This window comes from Moschus berezovskii, chromosome 9 (genome assembly GCF_049115385.1).
Source record: "Moschus berezovskii isolate FMDL1 chromosome 9, NW_MosBer_1.0, whole genome shotgun sequence".
NCBI lineage: Eukaryota > Metazoa > Chordata > Mammalia > Artiodactyla > Moschidae > Moschus > Moschus berezovskii.
Window position 1 is genome coordinate 39,169,240 of NC_142468.1, and position 22,013 is coordinate 39,191,252.

Below are 22,013 nucleotides of genomic sequence, written 5' to 3' on the forward strand. Positions count from 1 at the left end.
TATTTCAATGCTGACAATTAAATGTATATGCGGAACAGAATAATGGAGCAGTCCCATTTTTATCACCAGAGTTAGCCATTTTCTCCACAGGGCACAAGGAGTACGTGAGAGAGCTCTGCACCCGACATGATTTGCATGTAAAATTCATCCTCTTTGCAGGCTTGGAAGTGCCTTGGTGGGGTCAGAAGTTTGCATGGTCACAGTGGGTCTGCTGATCACTGCAGAGTCACTGTTGGCTGCTCTGATCTTGGGTCCACTCCTCTCCTTCTCATTCCTTTGATTCACTGAAGAAATTGCTGACATACAAGAGTCCTTCGTGGCTGCTATCAGCCTCAGGCTGAGGGTGTTTTCCACCTTGGAGGTTTCTCAAGGACTATAGTCTCAAGACCCGTGACCTTGATACTATAGTCCTTCACACTGGAGACTAATAATGGTCACAAAAGCAGCAACAGTGGGGAAGAGAGTAGAGAAGATACTGTTGATGAACCGGGTTCATCAGCTCCTGTGACAAACAGTTGTTTCCTACCGCTGAGCTCCTGTTTCTTTTTTGTTGTACCTGAACACTTGCTTAGGTGCTGTGCAGATTTGCTTCACCACTGCAGATCAACCTGGAAATATGCCTGTGGAAGTTACATACTCGAACAGTGGGGCATCTCAGTCACTAGGGAACAAGTCAGTGTCTCCATGTGTCAGCCTCCCATCCTTCAGGGCAGTGGTACTCAGAGTGTGGCCTTTGGACCAGCAACCTCAGTGTTACCTGGGAACTTGTTATGGGCCCCACCCTAGACCCAGTGGGAAACTGGGAATGGAGTCTGATCTTTGGTGTTAATAAGCTTCCCTGGTGGCTCAGAGGTTAAGCGTCTGCCTCCAATGTGGGAGACCCGGGTTCAATCCCTGGGTCGGGAAGATCCCCTGGAGAAGGAAACGGTAACCCACTCCAGTATTCTTCCCTGGAGAATCCCATGGACGGAGAAGCCTGGTAGGCTACAGTCCATGGGGTCGCACAGAGTCGGACACGACTGAGCGACGGAACGGACGAACGGAAGAAATGCTATTGCGTCCTCACATTTGAGAACTGCTGCCTTAGTGGGATGACTCTGAGCTGGCTTCCACACATTTTCTCAGATGGTCTAGATGGGTTTGAGTCTCAGTTTCTCACAGTGGTTAGCTGGCCATTACCATACCCTTCACTGACTCTTGTTCCTTCCCTGTCACACATTCCCTACTTCCTCATTTGTACTTCTGAGGATCACCTACCCAATAAACTGCTGCCTCCAAAGCCTCTTCTCAGGGTCTGCTTTCGGGACATAACAAACTCAAGACAAAAACCATCTGCTGGAGGCCTACCATGTGTAGGGTGCTCTGTATATATAATCTCACTTAATCGTCACAGATGAGGAAACTAAGACTCAGCAAAATCAGTTAGGCTGTCTGGAGTCACCCTGGATGAGTGGTAGAGTCAGCTTTTAAATCTCTTCCTGTCTGACCTCAGAGCCCACACACATTGACCACTGCAAAGCCAAACAACTCATTATACTGGTTAACAGCGTGAATTCTGGGGTCAAATATTTGTGTGTTTGGAAACCAATCCTACTGCTTCCTGATTATGTCAACTTAAAGAATTTTTTTCATTTCTCTGAACCTCAGTTTCTTCTGTGCAAGGACAATGTTGGCCACCTCCCAGTACACACACCATAGTATTCATAATACTGTGTATACAGGACACCATGGCTGCTGAATATTTCATTTGATCTTTAAAATACCTTGAGATAAGTGTCCTTTTCATCTTCATTTTAAAGAGAAGGTAGCTTGCGTTTGCTTTCCCAATTCTCTGCTGGTGGGTCTCTGAAAACCTTCACACAGTTCTTGCTTGGTACAAATATGAGTGTGTTACAGTTCATCAGGAATATTCTGGTGAGAGGAACACCAGGAGGAAAGGTAGTACTTAGGAGCATCATGTGAGTTTATCAGGTAGCTGGCAGGAGCACTGTTAGCAGGGGACTTAACACTGCTCTTTATTCCAATAGAACCATGAGCCCAGGAAGGAGCGATTGGAGTTGGAACTGAAAGTGACCTTCAACATAACCTAGTGTTGTTATTGTTCAGTCGCTAAGTTGTGTCCAACTCGATGTGATCCCATGGACTGCAGCAGGCCAGGCTTCTCTGTACTTCGCTGTCTCTGGGAGTTTGCTCAAACTCATGTTCATTGTGTTGATAATACACTAACCATTGACCTAGTGTAACTGCCTGAATTATGAGTGAGGAAGAAGATACAGAGAATGTAAGCAGTTTGTCCAAGGTGCTATTTAGAGCAAGCCTCAGTGGGACTGTGGGAAAGATATACCAGGAGGGCATCCTGGCTCTTTTTCTTGGCTTCTGTCTAGGTCATGAGACCTGCTTCTACTGGGTTGGTAATAACAGTTATCAAAAATCCCAACATGTCAAAGAGCAAATATTGATGGCTACAAAACTACTTTTACTGCCCCCATTCCCACCTCTAAAATCATTCTAAAAAACAACTCCTGGAATTCAAAGGGCCCCAAAACACCACTCACATGAGCCTCAGTGCTTCCTGGTATAAACTAGACACCATGATATCAATTCCTTTTCAGGGTGTCCAGAAGTTCTCTTTTTTCCCTGAAAGAGAGTCTAGTGACTTCTTTCTTCTTTTCCCCAGCCATTCGGAGACTTGGTAAATTCTCCAGAATTTCCCCCAAATTGAAGAGAAGTAGGTGACTTGAAGCTCAGCAAAGTCCTGTCTCATTGTTATGCTCAGAGGTTTTGAGCCGATATCCAACACCCAGCTCTGTCTGATGAGGGCCTGATTCCCAGAAGGGCCACATTTGTTGGTCACACTGATGGGTGTCCCCTGGAGGGGGGCCAGCAGCAGGCATTCTGCTTCCCTGCAAACACTGACCAGGCATCTCCCCTCTTTCAGGCAGGCAGGATCATAGGATAGAGAGGTGCCAACTGCTCCGGAAAACAACAGGACCCTATCTTCCCATGGCCCAGGCAAAGTGCTGCTCAAACTCAATCCATCCCAGTTACCTTCCTCACTCTCCTTTTGGGCCTTGAGCAATAACAAAGTTTCCAAAATATTCCCAGGGCCAGGTTTACTTCAGTTGGGTTGTCAAAGTCTAATGAATTTGTTCTAAATCAGGATATAAGTTGCAACTGCAGCATTGAAATTATTAATTTAGTTATGTGCTGCACAGAGCTATAAAATACACTGAAAATGTAAAGATGGTTAAAGCATCTTATCCATATTAAACAAAGTCACTGAAATTTGAAATATACTTCTACTAACAAAGAATAAAAAATATAATATTTCTAGACGTAAGCATGTATTATGTTATATATATCATCAGAAATCTCACTGGAGTGAGGCTTAAGGAGCTGGAAGGATGTACTTTAGCTGGTATGGGGGTGGGGTTGGTCACGATATGAAATATTATTAGATGCAAACAAAGTAAGAGCCATTTATGGCTTCACTATTTATAAATGTGACCAACCCTTCTTGAATCCATTTCTATTTCCTGCCTGCACCTTCTCCTGGGGGTAATGAATTCCACAAATTTATTACCTGCTGTGTGAAGTAATACTCCCGTCAAGCACACAGGGAAACCAGCTCTTCCAACCAGGCAAGGTGAGTGAACTCCCTGCCAGTGATTTCTGCTTATTAAGTGTGGCAGGGCCATTTGTGAGGCAGAGGAATTTTCTGACAAATTGTGTCATTGTGATGCATCATTCTCCTAAATTATGTGACTATGCAGATTTAGGAAGCTTGAGCAATTGGTATAATTTTATCTTACGGCCACTGAATTGTATTTCCATCTTTGGAATGACTGCCAGAGAGCATAGAGAAAATTTATAGCACCTGTAGCTTGTGGGTAGGGTTTCATAGTCTGCATTTTCTTACTAGTCTCATTTCTGACCCTACTTTGTGTTTTTCCTTTCCTTTTCTCCTATACTGCTTTGAATCTGTGTTATCTTACTGTGTTGTATGTGTATTTGTGAAGCACAGTAAACCCTTTTTGAATGTGAGATGAGGAATTGACAAAGCAGGAACAGATGCAGACAGACATGTACAGGCTGAGGGAGAGAGGGACATGGAGAAGAGTTTAGGAAAAAAGAGAGGGAGACATGGATGGGGATAGAGAGGAATTCAGGAGGGGAGACTCGAATAATACAGACTTCCATGTGAGATTTATGGAATTTCTGTGACTACTCACCTCATAAACATCACCAATAGAGCATTCTCTGTTGATTGTTCCAAAGCTTCAAGTTTCAGTTAATTGATCTCTGAATATCAGCCAGCAAGCAATATAATACATTAATTACTCAACGAAACAACAAGTCATCGATGGTCCTGTAGAAGCATAAGACATACGTCATATTCCAGTTTTTTTTTTTAAGTTGTCAGATTTATTTAGGTTTTAGCTTAAAAAAAAAAAAAAGTTCAGCTGCAGCAAATGGCATCTCATCTGAGGCTTTGGAACTGCAAATCTCACAAGAGCAGTTCCAGGAAGGAAAGGTGCTATGTGTAGATCAGATTCAAAGAAGGAGGTGGGAGTCTAAACAGTGAGGCTGTTTAGATTAAGCTTTTTTGATAAAGTAGTTCTTTATCATTTCAGTTTCCTTTGCCTTTCCTCTGTTTGCTTATTTTTTATTTTTATTTTTGGCTGCACTGTCTTTGTTGCTGTGCTCAGGCTACACAGTTGTAGGGCATGGGCTTAGCTGCCCTGTGGCATGTGAGGTCTTAGTTCCCTGACTAGGGATCAAACCCACCTACCCTGCTTTGGAAGGTGGATTCTTAACTACTGGACCACCAGGGAAATCCCACTCATTGGGATTTTCTTTCCTGATTCTTTTCTTCCATAGGGTCCTCAGCCCTATTCAGACTTCTCTCTTTCCTTCAAGATTACTTGCCAGGGCACCCCCTTTTGATGTCGCAAGAAACTCAGTTCTGTCCACTTTATTGTGAAGGGCATTTTGGCTCCCTGCAGCCTACTAGACTCTAGGCCTTCCTTTCCTTATTCAGAGATTTATCAACGTGCAACAAAACTCATCTTACTGGTCATGACTCTTGTTTGTAAACAACGGAAAATGACTCTGGCTAATCTAAGCAGGAATGGAATTTGTTGGAAGGCCATAGTAACCCTCAGAATCAAAGGAGGAGGTATAGAACCAGGCTCGGAAAATGGGCAGGATCCAAAGAAAGCTTAGCAAGCAAGAATACTGCCAAGGTCATACACAAGAGTGGTCTGGTTGGGATGCTCCTGTGGGTGCCACTGAAGATGCACAACCTTCTGTTGGTGGTGCCTCTGTCCCCATATGCAATGTGACAGCTGCTGCATCCTTGATTCCATTATTGCAAATGTGTGCTTAGTCGCTCAGTCATATCCGACTCTTTGTGAACCCTTGGACTATACCCTGCCAGGCTCCTCTGTCCATGGGGATTCTCCAGGCAAGAATACTGGTGTGGGTTGCCATGCTCTCTTCCCCAGGGGATCTTCCCAACCCAGGGATCAATCCAGGGATCAAACCCAGATCTCCCACATTACAGGCAGATTCTTTACCATCTGAGCCATGAGGAAAGCTCATTATTGCAAACAGTTTCTGTCTTTAAATCTTGAGGGTGTGATACAGAAACGCAGACTGGACTGGCCTAGCCTGGGTCATGTGATTGCTCTGATGGTTAGAGAGTGGGGACAGGAAACAGGCCCTCCTCCACTGCTGTAGGCCCTGCCTCCTACTAAGTATCATACTATGGGGGGATTTACCCCAACATGCAAGGAAATACTGAAAATAGGGAACCATAAAAGGGGAAATGTCCCATGAAGTCTTCAGTTCTGGTTCTCATCATTTAGCGTCACATGGGGCCCTGGAGGATTTATCCATTACTCTGAATGAGATCAGAAGTTGTTTGTAGGTTTAAATGAGATGGGGGACATTACCTACCTTGTATTTAATAGAATTATTTAGATTCTATGTTGAGAATAGATTTCAGGGACACAGAAGCAAAAGGAAGGAAGATCAGCTGGGTCTTTCTTTAAACTTTCTGGCAGAAGGGCATCCAGTTATTCTGTTGGGATTTCTAACAGTGTGATATGCCTCTTTCGAATTCAGGTGCTGGAGAAGACTCTTGAGAGTCCCTTGGATAGCAAGGAGATCAGATCAGTCAATCCTAAAAGAAATTAACCCGGTATACTCTTTAGAAGGACTGATGCTGAAGCTGAAGCTCTCATACTTTGGCTACCTGATGAGAAGAGCCAACTCGCTGGAAAAGACCTTGATGCTGGAAAGGACTGAAGGCAGGAGGAGAAGAGGATGACAGAGGATGAGATGGTGAGATGGCATCACTGATTAAATGGACATGAACTTGAGCAAGCTCCGGGAGATGGTGAAGAACAGGGAGGCCCGGCATGCTGCAGTCCATGGGGTCGCCAAGAGTTGGACACGCCTTGGTGACTGAACAACAGCAACATGTGCCTCTACCCTGCTACTCTCCTCTCTAACCAGGCTTTTTTATTGACTTTCAAATATGATGTGCCCCATTTAAAAACAGCCATTTTGCATCTGCTTTCATTTATCTTTGATGATTTCCATGCACTTTTGGCCAGTTCCCTGTCTGGTTGTAGGAATCAGTGTCTTAGGCAGTCAGGCCTGCCACCTTGGATACGTACTAAATGGGTGAAAGGGGTCCTTCAGCATCAGCTTAGCCAGCGAAGAAGCTGAGCTTCCTCTGCACACAGATGTGAAGGATGACCGTTTTGGAGACATACAGTCTCTTTGCTGCTTGCCTCATGGCTCCCCTTATTATATGTTTATAAATTTAGTGTATAGGAGTCTTAGCTCAGCAGTGATTTGAGAACCTTCCAGTTCAGGCATTTTAAAACAGCCAAGTACCTGTGAATTATTGTTTGCATAATATTTAACTCAAAGTATCCATTTTAACCTTGAGTCCCTTGGCTGGCTTCCCACCTGCTAGTCTTCATCTGTGCAGTGACTGAGCAAATGAAAATTGACTTGACTTCTCACGAGTTCTGTCCTTTCTCCCAGTGCTGGCTCTGCTTAGTCTCTTCATTGTGTCATTCCTCTATTTGCTGAATTGGCCTAGTCTCTGGATGGTAAGAACTGTGACCTTCATAAGAATGTCATTAGCTTTCACATTAACTTACTGTTCCCCAAGTTTATACACTCAACACATGTTTATTCCCTTGAGTTTTTATCTTCAGAACTATCCTGAGAGAAGCAGACAGAGAGCCAGTGGCCTTGTTTGGGTGGCTTTCTTTTATTTCCCTTTATTTCTCTTTGATTATACCTCTTTCAAGGCTTCCCAGGTGGTGCAGTGGTAAAGAATTCACCTACCAATGTAGGAAACGCAAGAGATGGGGGGTGAAGGTGGGGTTGGATCTTTGGGTGGGGCTATAGTCCATGGGGTGGCAAAGAGTTGGAAATGATTGAGCGACTAAGCACACGGCACATACCTCTCTTCTGCTCTCTTTAAGAAACCATTTACTCTCTTATGTAGCTCAATTTTACATGAACTTTATTTTTTAGAAAATAATGGAATGAAATAATGGAGTTGGGAATATATAGAGGAGGGAGTTCCAGTTTTAGTTATTTGATAAATGTTGGTTTGATTTGATGGTTTTTCTTTTACTGGCAATGTTTTGGTAATACTTTTCTATCGGGGTCCAGCCTCGATAAGGCCCAGGGTATCCTCGGGATGAACGGCGTCGGCGTTAGAGAGAGAGAGAGAGAGACAGGGGCTGATGATTCCTTGGTTTACGCTGGAAACCAATAAAACCCCAGCACGGGGCTTGCTCTGTTTACGTAGGCCGCAGGCGCCCTCTCGAATCACTTGAGGTACCCCACCAGGGCACCCCCTCGAGTGGGTCTTAGAAGCCCAGGCAGATAAGTAAACTCAGAGGGCCCAGCGCTCCAAGGATCTCAACCAGAAAAGGAGAATAGAGAAAAGGATGGAAAAAGAGAAAGAACGACACGGGGAGACCAAGCTTCAGTGAGCAAGGCCCAAAACTTTATTTTCCAGTGCTGCTTTTATACCCTAAGTTATGCGCATAAGAAACAGAGAAAGGGAGGTATAGATTCACACCAAAATCACGTGGGGTCAGCAGTCTTGACCCTTATCAGGATCAGGGCTTATTTTTGTGTGATAAAAGTTTTAGGTGATTTACATCATCTTCTGGCCAGGGGGCCTGCTAACAGTTTTATGGCCCTCTCTCCTGACAATAGGTTAGTTAGCAAGTAAAAGACTTTTCTTTTAAGGTGACTTTCCTAAAGTTAGGTGGTAGACACATAACAAAGTTACATTCCTATAAGGCACCGGTGTAGTGAGCTGCAAGAAAGGAATTTATTAGCTTAAGATCTGATGTGGTTAAATCAAAGGATTAATATATTTCCAAGAATACAATAGATAGAGGAAACTGCAGCAAGCATTGATTCAACAATGAAATCTTTTCTAGTACTATTCTAATGATTTTAACTTCTTCAACAGATTCCTGTATTTTAGAATATTAGGCTTTCTGTCCTTGCATGGCTGGGAGGCTATAAACAGTCACACTCATAGTTGTAAGAGCCCGGACAAACTTGTCATGCAAGTTACAAAGCTATCAGAGGGGCTTGGATTGGAACACTCCTATTAAGCCGAGGAGAACTTTTAAACTACAGCTCTGAATTAATGTTTTCAGAGAAAGGTGGTTGGGGGGAAGCCCCTGTAAGTATTAGAGGACTTGGTAAGAGGCGTAAGATAGTAAAGCAGTCAGACTCCAGTTTTCTTTGGGGTAGATGCTCAGGTAAGTCCAGGGGGTTCCTCGAGCCCTGATTAGCCTTTGCCCGTCAGGCCTCTTCCCCAATTGACCTTTGCCATGGGTAGGATTTCCCTCGCTGGCACCCGGCACTTTTCTTAGATGGGCCCTACTTTTTAAGTGACAAAAGAGATTGTGAGAGAAAGCTTCAATTATTTAGGAACAGAGAGAAGATACTAAATAATGACTTAAAAATTTCTGGTATGTAACTCTGAGCCAGGAAAAAGTAGAGACCAGAGGCAGGCCCCATTTTTGCCAGCTGCTGCTGCTAAGTTGCTTCAGTCATGTCTGACTCTGTGTGACCCCATAGATGGCAGCCCACCAGGCTCCTCTGCCCCTGGGATTCTCCAGGCAAGAACACTGGAGTGGGTTGCCATTTCCTTCTCAAATGCATGCATGCATGCTAAGTCGCTTCAGTCATGTCTGATTCTGTGTGACTCCATGGACAGCAGCCCACCAGGCTCCTCTGTCCACGGAATTCTCTAGGCAAGAATACTGGAGTGGGTTGTCATTTCCTTTACCACATTTTTGCCAGAGTGGGTTTCTAAAAGTTCTCATGAAGGAAATTTCATTTCCCTCTTTGGGCTTACATTCTAAGAGTGTGACATAAAAAACAGCCACGTAGGGAATTCCCTGGTGGTCCACTGATTAGGACTCGGTGGTCTCACTGCCATGGCCTGGGTTCTGTCCCTGATTGGGGCCAAGAGATCATACGGGCCAAGCAGCATAGTCAGAAAAAAAAAAAATCCATTATTTTAAAAAAACCCCCAAAGCAGCCATGTACATGGTCCTCGATATTTGCAAAGGAAAATAAATTATAAAATCAATTTAATCATTTAAAGTAAAATTACACTTAAGCTGATAAAAATATACATAAATATGCTGTATCTTTTTACAATGGAAAGGCCCACAAAGTACTGCAAAACACACATAACTTATTAAATATGAATCTACTGCTTCATAAATGACTACAGACTTGTCTGTTAATTCCTTCATGTTTTTTACAGTTAATACTTATTTTGTTTGCTTTTTTATTATTTAGAAGAGTTATTCAAGTAATTCTGATGACTTAAGAAACTGGTTGCAGGGGCATGAATCAGGAAGAAAATGAGATGTCTAGGTATCTATCCTGGGATAAAGTCATTTCCACCAACCCCGGAGCTATTCCTCAAGCAGCCTTGCAGTAAATCACTGCTTTGTGTTGTGGGCAACAGTGATGGTTTGTCTTCCATGGAGAACTATGTTTACAAACAGAGGCCTTGCTTCCTTTCAGGTTATAGTGGGGCACTTACTTCACCTTCTTTCAGCCTTTAATGCCTGAGTCAGTTCTGCCCTGTTGCAGAGACCGCTGCATTTTCTTTGCAGATAACACTCTGTATCATTTATTTATTCTGTCTCCACTGCCACCACCATTCCTATCCTAGAAAACCACAGTAGCCTCCTAAATATCTTTCTGTATCTACTCTTGCTTACCTTTAAGCTCATTAGTCACGGTTCTCTTCAAACACGTAGATAAGATAATGTCATTCCCTGGTTTAAATCCTCCAATGGCTTTCCATGTAACAGAGGAGAAAATGGGAATTTTCTACTGTAGCCCATCAGACACTACACAGTGGGACCTTCCCTCTCTTTCCACACTGTTCTGCTGCCTGGCTCAATCTGCTCAGCTCACTGCCCCTTTTTTAGTGTCAAGATTCACCAAATTCCAGGGCTTCCCCAGTGGCTCAGTGGCAGAGAATCCATCTGCAGTGAAGGAGACACAGGAGACATGGGTTTGCTCCTTGGGTCAGGAAGATCCCCTGGAGGAGGAAATGGCAACCCACTCCAGTGTTCTTTCCTGGAAAATCTCATGGATGGAGGTGGCTGGTGGGCTGCAGTGCAAGGGGTCACAAAGAGTCAGACACAAATGAGACGCACGCACATTTCACCAAATTCCTCTTCATCTTAGGGATTCTGGACTGCTATTTCTTCTGTCCCAGTGCCAGGAATTTTCTTCTTCTGCTTATTTGTGTGGCTGGCTCCTTCTCAGCCTTTAGGTCTCAGCTTTAAGTTACCTCTTTGGAGAGTCTTCTCTGGTCCTCTCATGGCTCCTGTTATTCTCTGTTATGCTTTCCTATTTATTTCCTTCTTAGTGCTTATTACAAGCAGTAATTATTTGGCTATTTGCCTGTTTATTTTATTGCCTATCTCCCACTAGACTGAAATGATAGCTGGTAAGTTTCATAGAGTACTTGCTATGTGCCTGGCAGCGGTGTTTAACATGAATTAATTTGTTCATTATAATGATCCTATGAAGTAAGTACTATATGATCACTGGTTTACAAATGGAGAAACTGAGGTACACAGAGGTGAAGCGTCTTGCTCAGGGTCACACAGGCTGGAAAGTGGCAGAGCCAGGATGTGAACCCAGGTGGCCCAGCTCCAGCGTTCCCCCTTCTCACCTCAATGCCCTGTTGTCTCCATGGTGGCATGCTGCTTTTTGACTGTCTGCACTTAGTGCCAGAATGGTGTCTGCTGTGTGCTGTGATGAGGACAGTTGTCCCTGTTGGGCAGGTGAGAATCAACCATCTCTGGAAACTGCTGAGGCAGGGCAGAGGGAGAGACGAGCTTCCTCTGTAAGAAGCTGTAATGGTTGGGAAGGAAAAATGACTGAGTCAGCTCCGTGTCCATCACTCAGATTTCTCTCAGACCTCAACCTCTACCGTTCCTACCTGGGGCCCCATGTGTGCAAATTAGTGGTAAAAAGATGGCTGACCCACAGGTGTGTCGTAAAATGGTGGCACAAGCTACATTGTCTTGGGGCACCTTGAACAGAGGATATCAGCTTTCTCTGCTCTCCTCCTCTCCTCCCTTGCTACAGACCACCATCATGAAAACTTGGGGCATCAGTGGAGCTGCCAGAAAGTGGCAGCAGTGATTGATGGAGGTTCTGGTGAGGTCACATAAAACAGAGAGCGCCTGCAGGCTGAATGAGTCCTCTGTCAGCACTTTCCTGTACACGTTTCACTGTGTGTGTGTGTGTATCTGTGTTTATATATATTTGTAGAGTCTGAGATCTAGCATTAAGAGTCAGGACTAGTTTCATTCGCTGGCCTTGAATTAATATTGTTAATATGACTTCAGTGATGCCACTTCTGGTGAAAGTGAGAAGTGTTAGTTGCTCAGTTGTGTCTGACTCTGCCACCCCATGGACTGTAGCCACCAGGCTCATCTGTCCATGGGATTCTCTGGGCAAGAACACTGGAGTGGAAGATATTCCCTTCTCCAGAGGATCTTCCCCACTTAGATCCCACTTGGGATCTTCTTCAATCCCACTTAGGGATTGAACCCGAGGCTCTTGCATTGCAGGCAGATTCTTTACCGTCTGAGCTACCTTCTTTCACTCCATAAACATCTATTCAGCAGACACTTATTGGCAGTAGAGACTGCCAATTCAGTAGATGCTGTTTCAGGCACTGTGATAAGTACTGTTGATACTGAATATCAATGATCCTTGGCTTTGGGGAGCTTACAGTGGAGCTTAAAATGTAGAAGATATGAACGTGTAAATAATTAATTACAAAAATGTGATAAGTTATAAGGTAGAGGAAAGTACAGAGTGCTTTGGGATTCCCAAGAAAGCAGTACTTAATTCAGACTGAAGACGTGAGGCGAAGGGCAGAGAAAATATCCCAGAGGAGATGAGAGTTGATCTGAGTCTGGAAATGTGAGCAAACTTGAACAGACAGGGAAGAGGGTGAGGGAAGAGGAAGTGAGTCTGAGCAGATGCACCAGTGTGTAGAGTCACCAGGGAATGAGAGAGGGTGGGAAACCAGAGGCATGGACAGACGTGGGAGAGTGATATTGAGATGTGACACCTCACAGATAGGTGGGAGTCGGATCATTGGCGCTTTAATGGGTTTAGATTTTATCCTGAGGCAGTGAGATCCACTGAATTGTTTTAGACAGAGAAATGCTATTATTAGGTTATGTTGTAGAAAGGCCAGTGTGGAGAATGGCTTGACAGGGACTGAGACTAAAATTTGAGGCCGGTTAAGAGACTGTTGCAGCAACTCAGATGAGAAAGAATGAAGTGTGAATTGAGGCAAGCTCAGTGGGCTGGAGAGGAAGGGAGTGATTCTAGACAATTAAGTGGGTAGAATCCACAGGACGCGGTGACTATTTGGATGTGGGACTGGGTGGAAAGCAAGTTTCTCACTTGGCTGACTGGTGGTTGGGTGGTGAACTAGAGAAGGGGGAATAATGTGTGTGTGTGTGTGTGTGCATGCTTGCGTGTGTTTAGAGAGACAATTTCAGTTTTGGACATGCTGCGTTTAAATGCCTGTGGATCATTCCAGTGGAGATACCTAGCAGGGAGGGCTATGGAACTGGCACATAGCAGGAACTCTTTATGTATTTATCATATGAATGAAAATGGTAAAGCTCTGGGGTTCAAGGATAGATGCTTATTACCTTTATGATCATATAGATGGTAGTTGCTTTCATGGGAGTTGCTAGAGTCATCTAGCAAGAGTATACAGCCAAGAGATGAGGTCTCAAGTGGTCATAATTTAAGGCATCAGGGAACAGTAGCCTGTAAAGGAGACATAAGGAGTTTTCAGAGGTAGGAGAAACTCGAGGAGAGAGAAAGGACCAGGGGGGGCAGTGGGGCAGATGCCAGAGAAGGAGCCATAGCTGATGGAGAAAAGTCATGAACTGGAAAACTCCCATCTAGTTTACCAGTTAGCAGAGACATTGGCCCGAGAAGTTTAATACTGAACTTTCACCATATGCCAGGCATGTGTGATATACCATGCATACAATGGCACAGATCTGCTTCAGGTGGGTTTCAGTGAAGTGGTGGCAGCTGAATCCAGATTGTGTTGAACGGATGAAAGGATAGTTGGTGAGAAAGTGGAGAGACAAGTATAGGGGACGCTCCTCTGGGAGGTGTCTTTAGGGGTGAAAGAGACTGCTGAGAATCAGAGGGATGATTTCAGAGAATTTCCCCTTCTCTTCCCTTCCCTTTACATTTCATTTCTTTTCTTTTCATTCCCTCCCTCTTTCCATCCCTCCCTCCCTCCTTGACAGGGTAAGTTCCTTGAGGAAGTGGGAAAGGTTGGGATGGATGGAAAGATTAATCCTGGACAAGAGGAAAAACCCATGATGGAAACAGAGGAGTGGTTAAGAGTGGAGATGAATCTTGTCATTTATCTATTTTATATATTGTACTGTGTCTCTGTTAACCCCAAACTCCTCATTTACCCTACTTTATAGCACAGGGAACTATCTTCAATATCTTCCATAATGGAAAAGAATCTGTGAAAGGTATATGTATCTACATCACTTTGCTGAACACTGGAAACTAACCCAACATTGTAAATCAACTATACTTCAATTAAAAAAATTAAAAAATAAAGTAATTCAAAAGATAAAAAAAGGAAAAAAAAAAAAGAGTGGAGGCAAAAAGGTGGAGATCAGGTAGAGAATGAAAGGAGTTTTTTCCTGATGTCCCTATTTCTGTCTCTGCCCAGGAGGCAGGGTGATGCTGAGACAGGGAACTTAAAAAGGGAGAGAAAGCTTAGAAATTGTTGAAGTAAGGAATGGGAATGGGACTCACTGAAGGATCGCAAAGCACCACAGAAAGTGGAGACTTTTGACTTTATGCCTCCTCGCTCTGCCACAGCGTGTGTGTATGTGTGTGGTTCTCTCTCTGATGGTCCCGATTGGGATGGGTAGGTGGTGAGGGGCACTGAACAACCTGGGGATTCACTCCGTATGTCTGACAGGCTCTTCAAAGTCTAATCCTTAGGTAAGACTCTCAAAGATGAGTTGAAAAGAATTGCAAGCATGCTGCCAATTCACAGGACTAAAACTTTGCTGAAATAATAGAGTACCTCACTCTGTTCAAAATCCAAAAAACCCAGCTACTGGGTCATTGCTTTAAGACAGCCAGATGGTAGAATTCAACACAGATGGCTGGAAAACCCAGAAAATGAGTGGGTAAAAGTGAGTGGTAAGGTGACTCAACTGGGTAGGAAGAATGAACTAGAAAGCAATAAAATGTGGGGGATCTGGTATTCTTATAATTGCTTATGATATACATTAACTTGCTTTGTGGAGGCACCGAGATGTTCCCTCCAACCCCAACCCTGAGTTTTCAGTTCTATAATAAAGAGGATCTGATGAGAGAAGTAACACAGCCAGGGAAACGTCATAGACTCAAGGGCACGGCCATTGAAGATGAAACTCCTCTAGCTTTTTTAGGAATTCATCAAGTAGGAAGAAAGACTGGGGGACTCTGTTTTTTCCCCCCTCTAGCTTTATTGGGATATAATTGACAAATAAAATCATAATATACTTAAAGTGTACCTCATGATGATTTGACATATGCAAATTTTGTGAAGAGTCCCATGATCTACTGTCTTAGCAAATTTCAATATACAATAAGTATTATTACCTGTAATCACCATGCTGTGACAGCAGCCTCAGAATTTAATAAACCGTAATTGAAGCTTTGTACCCTTCGACCAACTTCTCTCCATTTCCTTCACTTCCTCAGCTCCTGGCAACCACATTCTATTCCCACTTTCTGTGAGTTTGTAGAAAAAAAAAAGTGTCCACATATAGGCTTCCCAGGAAGTGCTAGTGGTAAAGAGTTTGCCTGTCAATGCAGGAGACGCAAGAGATGCAGGTTCAATCCCTGGGTCAACATGTCCACATATAAGTAATGCCATACAATATTTGTCTTTTTCCATCTGACGTTTCACTTAGCATATTGTCCTTCAGGTTCATCCATGCTGTCACAAATGGCAGGATTTCCTTCTTTTTTGAGGATGAATAATATTCCATTGTGTATATGTACATTTTAAAATCCATTCATTTCACCGAGGAAACCAGAACTGAAAGAGACACGTGTACCCAAATGTTCATCGCAGCACTGTTTATAATAGCCAGGACATGGAAGCAACCTAGATGTCCATCGGCAGACGAATGGATAAGAAAGCTGTGGTACATATACACAACAGAGTATTACTCAGCAATTAAAAAGAATGCATTTGAATCAGTTCTAATGAGGTGGATGAAACTGGAGCCTATTATACACAGCGAAGTAAATCAGAAAGAAAAACACCATCTTACTTATAGTTTCCTTTGCTGTGCAGAAGCTTTTGATTTTAATTAGGTCCCATTTGTTTATTTTTGCTTTTATTTCCAATATTCTGGGAGGTGGGTCATGGAGGATCCTGCTGTGATTTATGTCGGAGAGTGTTTTGCCTACGTTCTCCTCTAGGAGTTTTATAGTTTCTGGTCTTACATTTAGCTCTCTAATCCATTTTGAGTTTATTTTGGTGTATGGTGTTAGGAACTATAAGTAAGGTGAAAAGACAGCCTTCAGAATGGGAGAAAATAATAGCAAATGAAGCAACTGATAAAGGATTAATCTCCAAAATATACAAGCAGCTCCTGCAGCTCAATTCCAGAAAAATAAATGACCCAATCAAAAAATGGGCCAAAGAACTAAACAGACATTTCTCCAAAGAAGACATACAGATGGCTAACAAACACATGAAAAAATGCTCAACATCACTCATAATCAGAGAGATGCAAATCAAAACCACAATGAGATACCATTTCACACCAGTCAGAATGGCTGCTATCCAAAAGTCTACATGCAATAAATGCTGGAGAGGATGTGGAGAGAAAGGAACCCTCTTACACTGTTGGTGGGAATGCAAACTAGTACAGCCACTATGGAGAACAGTGTGGAGATTCCTCAAAAAATTGGAAATAGAACTGCCATATGATCCAGCAATCGCACTCCTGGGCATACACACCGAGGAAACCAGAATTGAAAGAGACACGTGTACTCCAATGTTCATTGCAGCACTGTTTATAATAGCCAGGACATGGAAGCAACCTAGATGTCCATCTGCAGACGAATGGATAAGAAAGCTTTGGTACATATACACAATGGAGTATTATTCAGCCATTAAAAAGAATACATTTGAATCAGTTCTAATGAGGTGGATGAAACTGGAGCCTATTATACAGAGTGAAGTAAGCCAGAAAGAAAAACACCAATACAGTATACTAACACATATATATGGAATTTAGAAAGATGCAAATGATAACCCTGTATACGAGACAGCAAAAGAGACACAGATGTATAGAACAGTCTTTGGGACTCTATGGGAGAGGGTGAGGGTGGGATGATTTGGGAGAATGGCATTGAAACACGTATGTTGTCATATGTGAAACGAATCACGAGTTCAGGGTCAATACATGTTATAGGATGCTCGGGGCTGGCATGCGGGGATGACCCAGAGGGAGGATAAAGGGAGGAGGGAGGTGGGAGGGGGGTTCAGGAGGAGGAACTTATGTAAACCCGGGGCAAATTCATATCAATGTATGACAAAACCAACCAATATAATATTGTAAAATAATTTGCCTCCAATAAAAAATAAATTAATTACAAAAAAAAAAAAAAAAAAGAAAGTCAAGTGCAGAGCCCTGCTGGGAGACAGAGAGGCAGATGGAGCCCCCCCCCCCAAAAAAAAAAAGAAAAACACCAATACAGTTTACTAACGCATATATATGGAATTTAGAAAGATGGTAACGATGACCCTATATGCAAGACATCAAAAGAGACACAGTTGTAAAGAACAGACTTTTGAACTTTGTGAGAGAAGGCGAGGGTGGGATGATTTGAGAGAATACCATTGAAACATGTATATTATCATAAGTGAAATAGATCGCCAGTCCAGATTTGATGCATGAGACAGGGTGCTCACAGCTGATGCACTGGGATGACCCAGAGGGATGGGATGGGGAGGGAGGTGGTAGGGGGGTTCAGGATGGGGAACACATGTACACCCATGGCTGATTCATGTCAATGTATGACAAAAACCACCACAATATTATAAAGTAATTAGGCTCCAATTAAAAAAATAAATTAAAAAAAACAAAGACATGCATTCAGTTCAGTTCAGTTCAATTGCTCAGTTGTGTCCGACTCTCCGCGACCCCATGAATCACAGCACGCCAGGCCTCCCTGTCCATCACCAACTCCCGGAGTTCACTCAAACTCATGTCCATTGAGTTGGTGATGCCATCCAGCCATCTCACTCTCTGTCGTCCCCTTCTCCTCCTGCCCCCAATCCTTCCCAGCATCAGAGTCTTTTCCAGTGAGTCAACTCGTCACATGAGGTGGCCAAAGTATTGGAGTTTCATTCATCTGCTGAGGGACCCTTAGTTTTTTCCATATTTTGGTTATTTTGAGTAATAATGCAGTGAATACGAGGTGCAGATATCTCTTTGAGGTGGTGATTTCAATTTCTCTGGATATATACCCAGAAATGGGATTTCTGGATCACATTGTAGTTCTAGTTTCAATTTTTTGAGGAAACTCCATACTGTTTTCCATAGTGGCTGCACCAATTTACATTCCCACCAACCGTGTGCAAGGGTTCCCTTTTCTGTACATTCATGCCAGCATTTGTGCCTCTTATCTTTTTGATAATAGACATCCTAACAGGTGTGAGATGATATCTCATTGTGGCTTTGATTTGCATTTTGGGGTACCCTGGTTTTGATGCTGCTCTGAGTTTTGTTTCATCACATAGTTTAAGTGAGTGTGTAAGTTGCCATAGAAATTTAGAGCTAGAAGGGGTAAATGTGCATTTGCATGCCAATCAGGATTTCAGTCATAGCCCAAAGACAGCTGTATTTCCTTTTCATCTCACAGGGGACTGACTGCTGGTTTCTTGTGAACTTCCTGTAATGAGTTGTTGTTCAGCCACTCCATTGTGTCTGACTTTTTGCGACCCCCATGGACTATCACATGCCAGGCTTCCCTGTCCTTCACCATCTCCCAGAGCTTGCTTAAACTTGTGTCCATTGAGTGGTGATGCCATCCAACCATCTTGTCCTCTGTCATCCCCTTCTTCTGCCTTCAGTCTTTCCCAGCATCAGAGTCTTTTCTAATAGTTGGCTCTTCACATCAGGTGGCCGAAGTATTGGCGCTTCCGTTTCAGCATCAGTTCTTCCATGAGTAGCTGTGATTCTGCCTGATCCACCAAGTTCCACTATTTGCTTGCTCTCTCGGCTTAAGCCTGTTCTGCCCTGCTTGAGATGTAAAAAAGTCTACTTTTTTGCAAAATATAGGATCACCATGGATGTAGTTTCAATGCCTCCTCCTGTCTCCTTCAACTGAACATGACTTTCTATCTCAGATAAAGGATGAAAGTAGGACTTGGGTATTTTCTCCAGGGGTACAGGTAGGGGTGTTGGGAAGTAGTGATCCCTGTGTGTGTGCTAGTCTCTCAGTCGTGTCCGGCTCTTTGCAACCCCAGGGACTGTAGCCCACCGGGCTCCTCTGTCTGTGAAATTCTCCAGGCAAGAATACTGGAGTGGGTTGCCATTTCCTTCTCCAGTGATTACTGTTAAGAGCCAAAAAGCTTATAGCTGTATTTACTGGTTTTATATCCTTCTGCTCACCTCAGCAGAGAACTGAGCTGATGATGTCATTTCTCATATAAACTCCAAGAAATTGACACTGTATCTGACTGCCGAGTAAAATGACTTCCGTCAATCATTACCCCTGCCTAATAGCATTACAATGTTAGTAACAAATGTTCTCGCCAAAGTCTTGGGATTTTTAATATAGTTAAGCGTTGGTCTGTGGCTGTAGGTTCCCTTCCCTTCAACCCCCAGCTGAAATCTTGTTAATTCTCAGAAGCTCCTCTGGTCTGAAAGGACCAAGTGGAAGGCCTTTGGGGGAAGGGCACAGTGAACGGTTGAGTAACATTGCAGTAGGTGGCGCTCCTTTCCATGAATCCAAGCCAGTTTCCAGTGCTGCTGCTGGCTAAAGGCTGTGTCACATTCCAGGAAGCATGAACTGAAATGAGTACCCAATATGAACACATGTATATGGAATCTAGAAAAATGGTATTGATGAACCTATTTTCAGGGCAGCAGTGGAGACTCAGACACAGAGAATAGACTTGTGGACACGGGGATGGAGGGATGGGGGAGGAGAGGGTGGGACCAATTAAGAGTAACGTTGAAACATATACATCACCATATATAAAATAGAGAGCCAGTGGGAATATGCCATGTGGCTCAGGGAGCTCAAACCTGATACTCTGAGACAACCCAGAGGGTTGGGATGGGGTGGGAGGTGGGAGGGAGTTTCAAGAGGGAGGGGACATATGTCCAGCTATGGCTGATTCATGTCGTATGGCAGAAATGAACACAATATTGTAAAACAATTATCTTTCAATTAAAAATAAAATAATAATAAAAATGAACTGAAATGAGGACCTGCCTGAAATCTATCAAAAGCCAGATTTCCCCCCAAGCCTAACAGTATGGATGGTTGAATTGCAAGCAGTGATTAGCTATGTGGATAGATTAATAAACAAATCTAGAGAGCATTTATACAGATAGCTTCAAAATTCAATTTCAGCCAAGGTAAAGCCTTAGCTCCCTATTTCTTAGAGCATTCTAGATAGAGATGCAATTTCACTCATCTAAAAATACGAAATTTATTCTGACATATATGAAACCTAAGATGCAACTTATCTTAATACACAATTTAGGTTTCATAGGATTTCTTGTTGCCTTTCACAGGCCTGGGGGCCAGCTTCACAACCTGGCCGCCAGCTTCACAACCTGGCCGCCAGCTTCACAACCTGGCCATGCCCTATTTGAGAGATTACATTTTACTGAGTTTCAGCAAGGCTACATATAAACCTGTCTATAATAAATTCACTATTTGCAAACCATTGCACAATTTCTGTTTTGAATTCTCCCTATTTTTTCTTTTTTTTCCCTTCTTTTTTTCCAGTTTCACCATTGGTTTGTGTTTCTAACTCTGGTATCAGGCAGGAAGTCTGGGTCAGGGATGATATCAGTCTAGTGGGGAATGAATTGATTAAGAATCCAGATTTTATGTGTACAGTTAGCATTATTAAAACATGGATCTTTTCCATCATGGTCCCTGGTGGCTCAGATGGTAAGGAGTGCACCTGCAATGTGGGAGACCCAGGTTCGATACCTGGGTCAGGAAGACCCACTGGAGAAGAGGATGGTTACCCAGTCCAGTATTCTTGCCTGGAGAATTCCATGGATAGAACAGCCTGGTAGGCTGTTGCATCCATGGGGTCGCAAAGAGTTGGACAAGACTGAGCAACTAACGTGCGCGTGCACACACACACACACACATATACACACACACTCCATGTTCATTGTAGAAGGATTAGAAAATATACTTAGGAAAAAGAAAAACCCAAATCACCAAAATGCTAGCATTTTGGTATATTTACTTTTAGACTCCTTGTGTTTTTTTTCCCTCTGCTTAGGTAAATCACCCCATCCCACCAATTAGGCTATCAAAGTTCTGGTAGGAAACAGTAGCACCCTACCTAGGGACTATTTTCAAAGGTGGAACAGGTTCAGGAAAACTGATAAAGTCCCCTGGGCTATGGTGGGGAGCTGTTACTACTCCTTGACCTGACAGTTCTAACTGGGGAGGCTAATGGGTGGGAAGGATGTAATCCATCCTTGCCCTTCAGCTTGCAGTAGAGTTCTATCAAGGAGGGGCCACAGCAGAAGCGCCAAGGGCTGAGGTGAGTGCGGTCAAGGTGTTTATTGGTGGGCACCCTTGGTGCTAATTGCCCAGAAGCAATTCTGGGCCCACCATGATAACATGATCCAGCTCTCACTCTGAGTTCCGGTAATCTCTCCCTCCCCCACCCCCTTCAGACTCCTCACTCTCACTAGGCCCTCTATGATTCTCTGTGTGCATGCTTAGTTGCTTAGCTCAGTTGTCTTCAACTCTTGGCGACCCCATGGATTATAAGCTGCTCAGGCTCCTCTGCCCATGGGGTTTTTCCAGGCAAAAATACTGGAGTGGGTTGCCATTTCCTCTTCCAGGGGATCTTCCTAACCTAGGGATTGAACCCACATCTCCTGCATTGGCAGGCAGATTCTTTACCACTGGACCACAAGGGACTGGCAGACTATAGTCCTTGGGGTTGCAAAAGAGTCAGACATGACTTAGCAACTAAAAAAGCAAAAAAATAAAAAAAAATTAAAAAAAAGTTTCTGTGTCCCCTGTTAACTCCCCTGAACCCAGCTCTCATCTTTGTAAATAAAAAGTCCCTTTATTAATCTTTTCTCTGGTACCTAGTTTGGGAATGC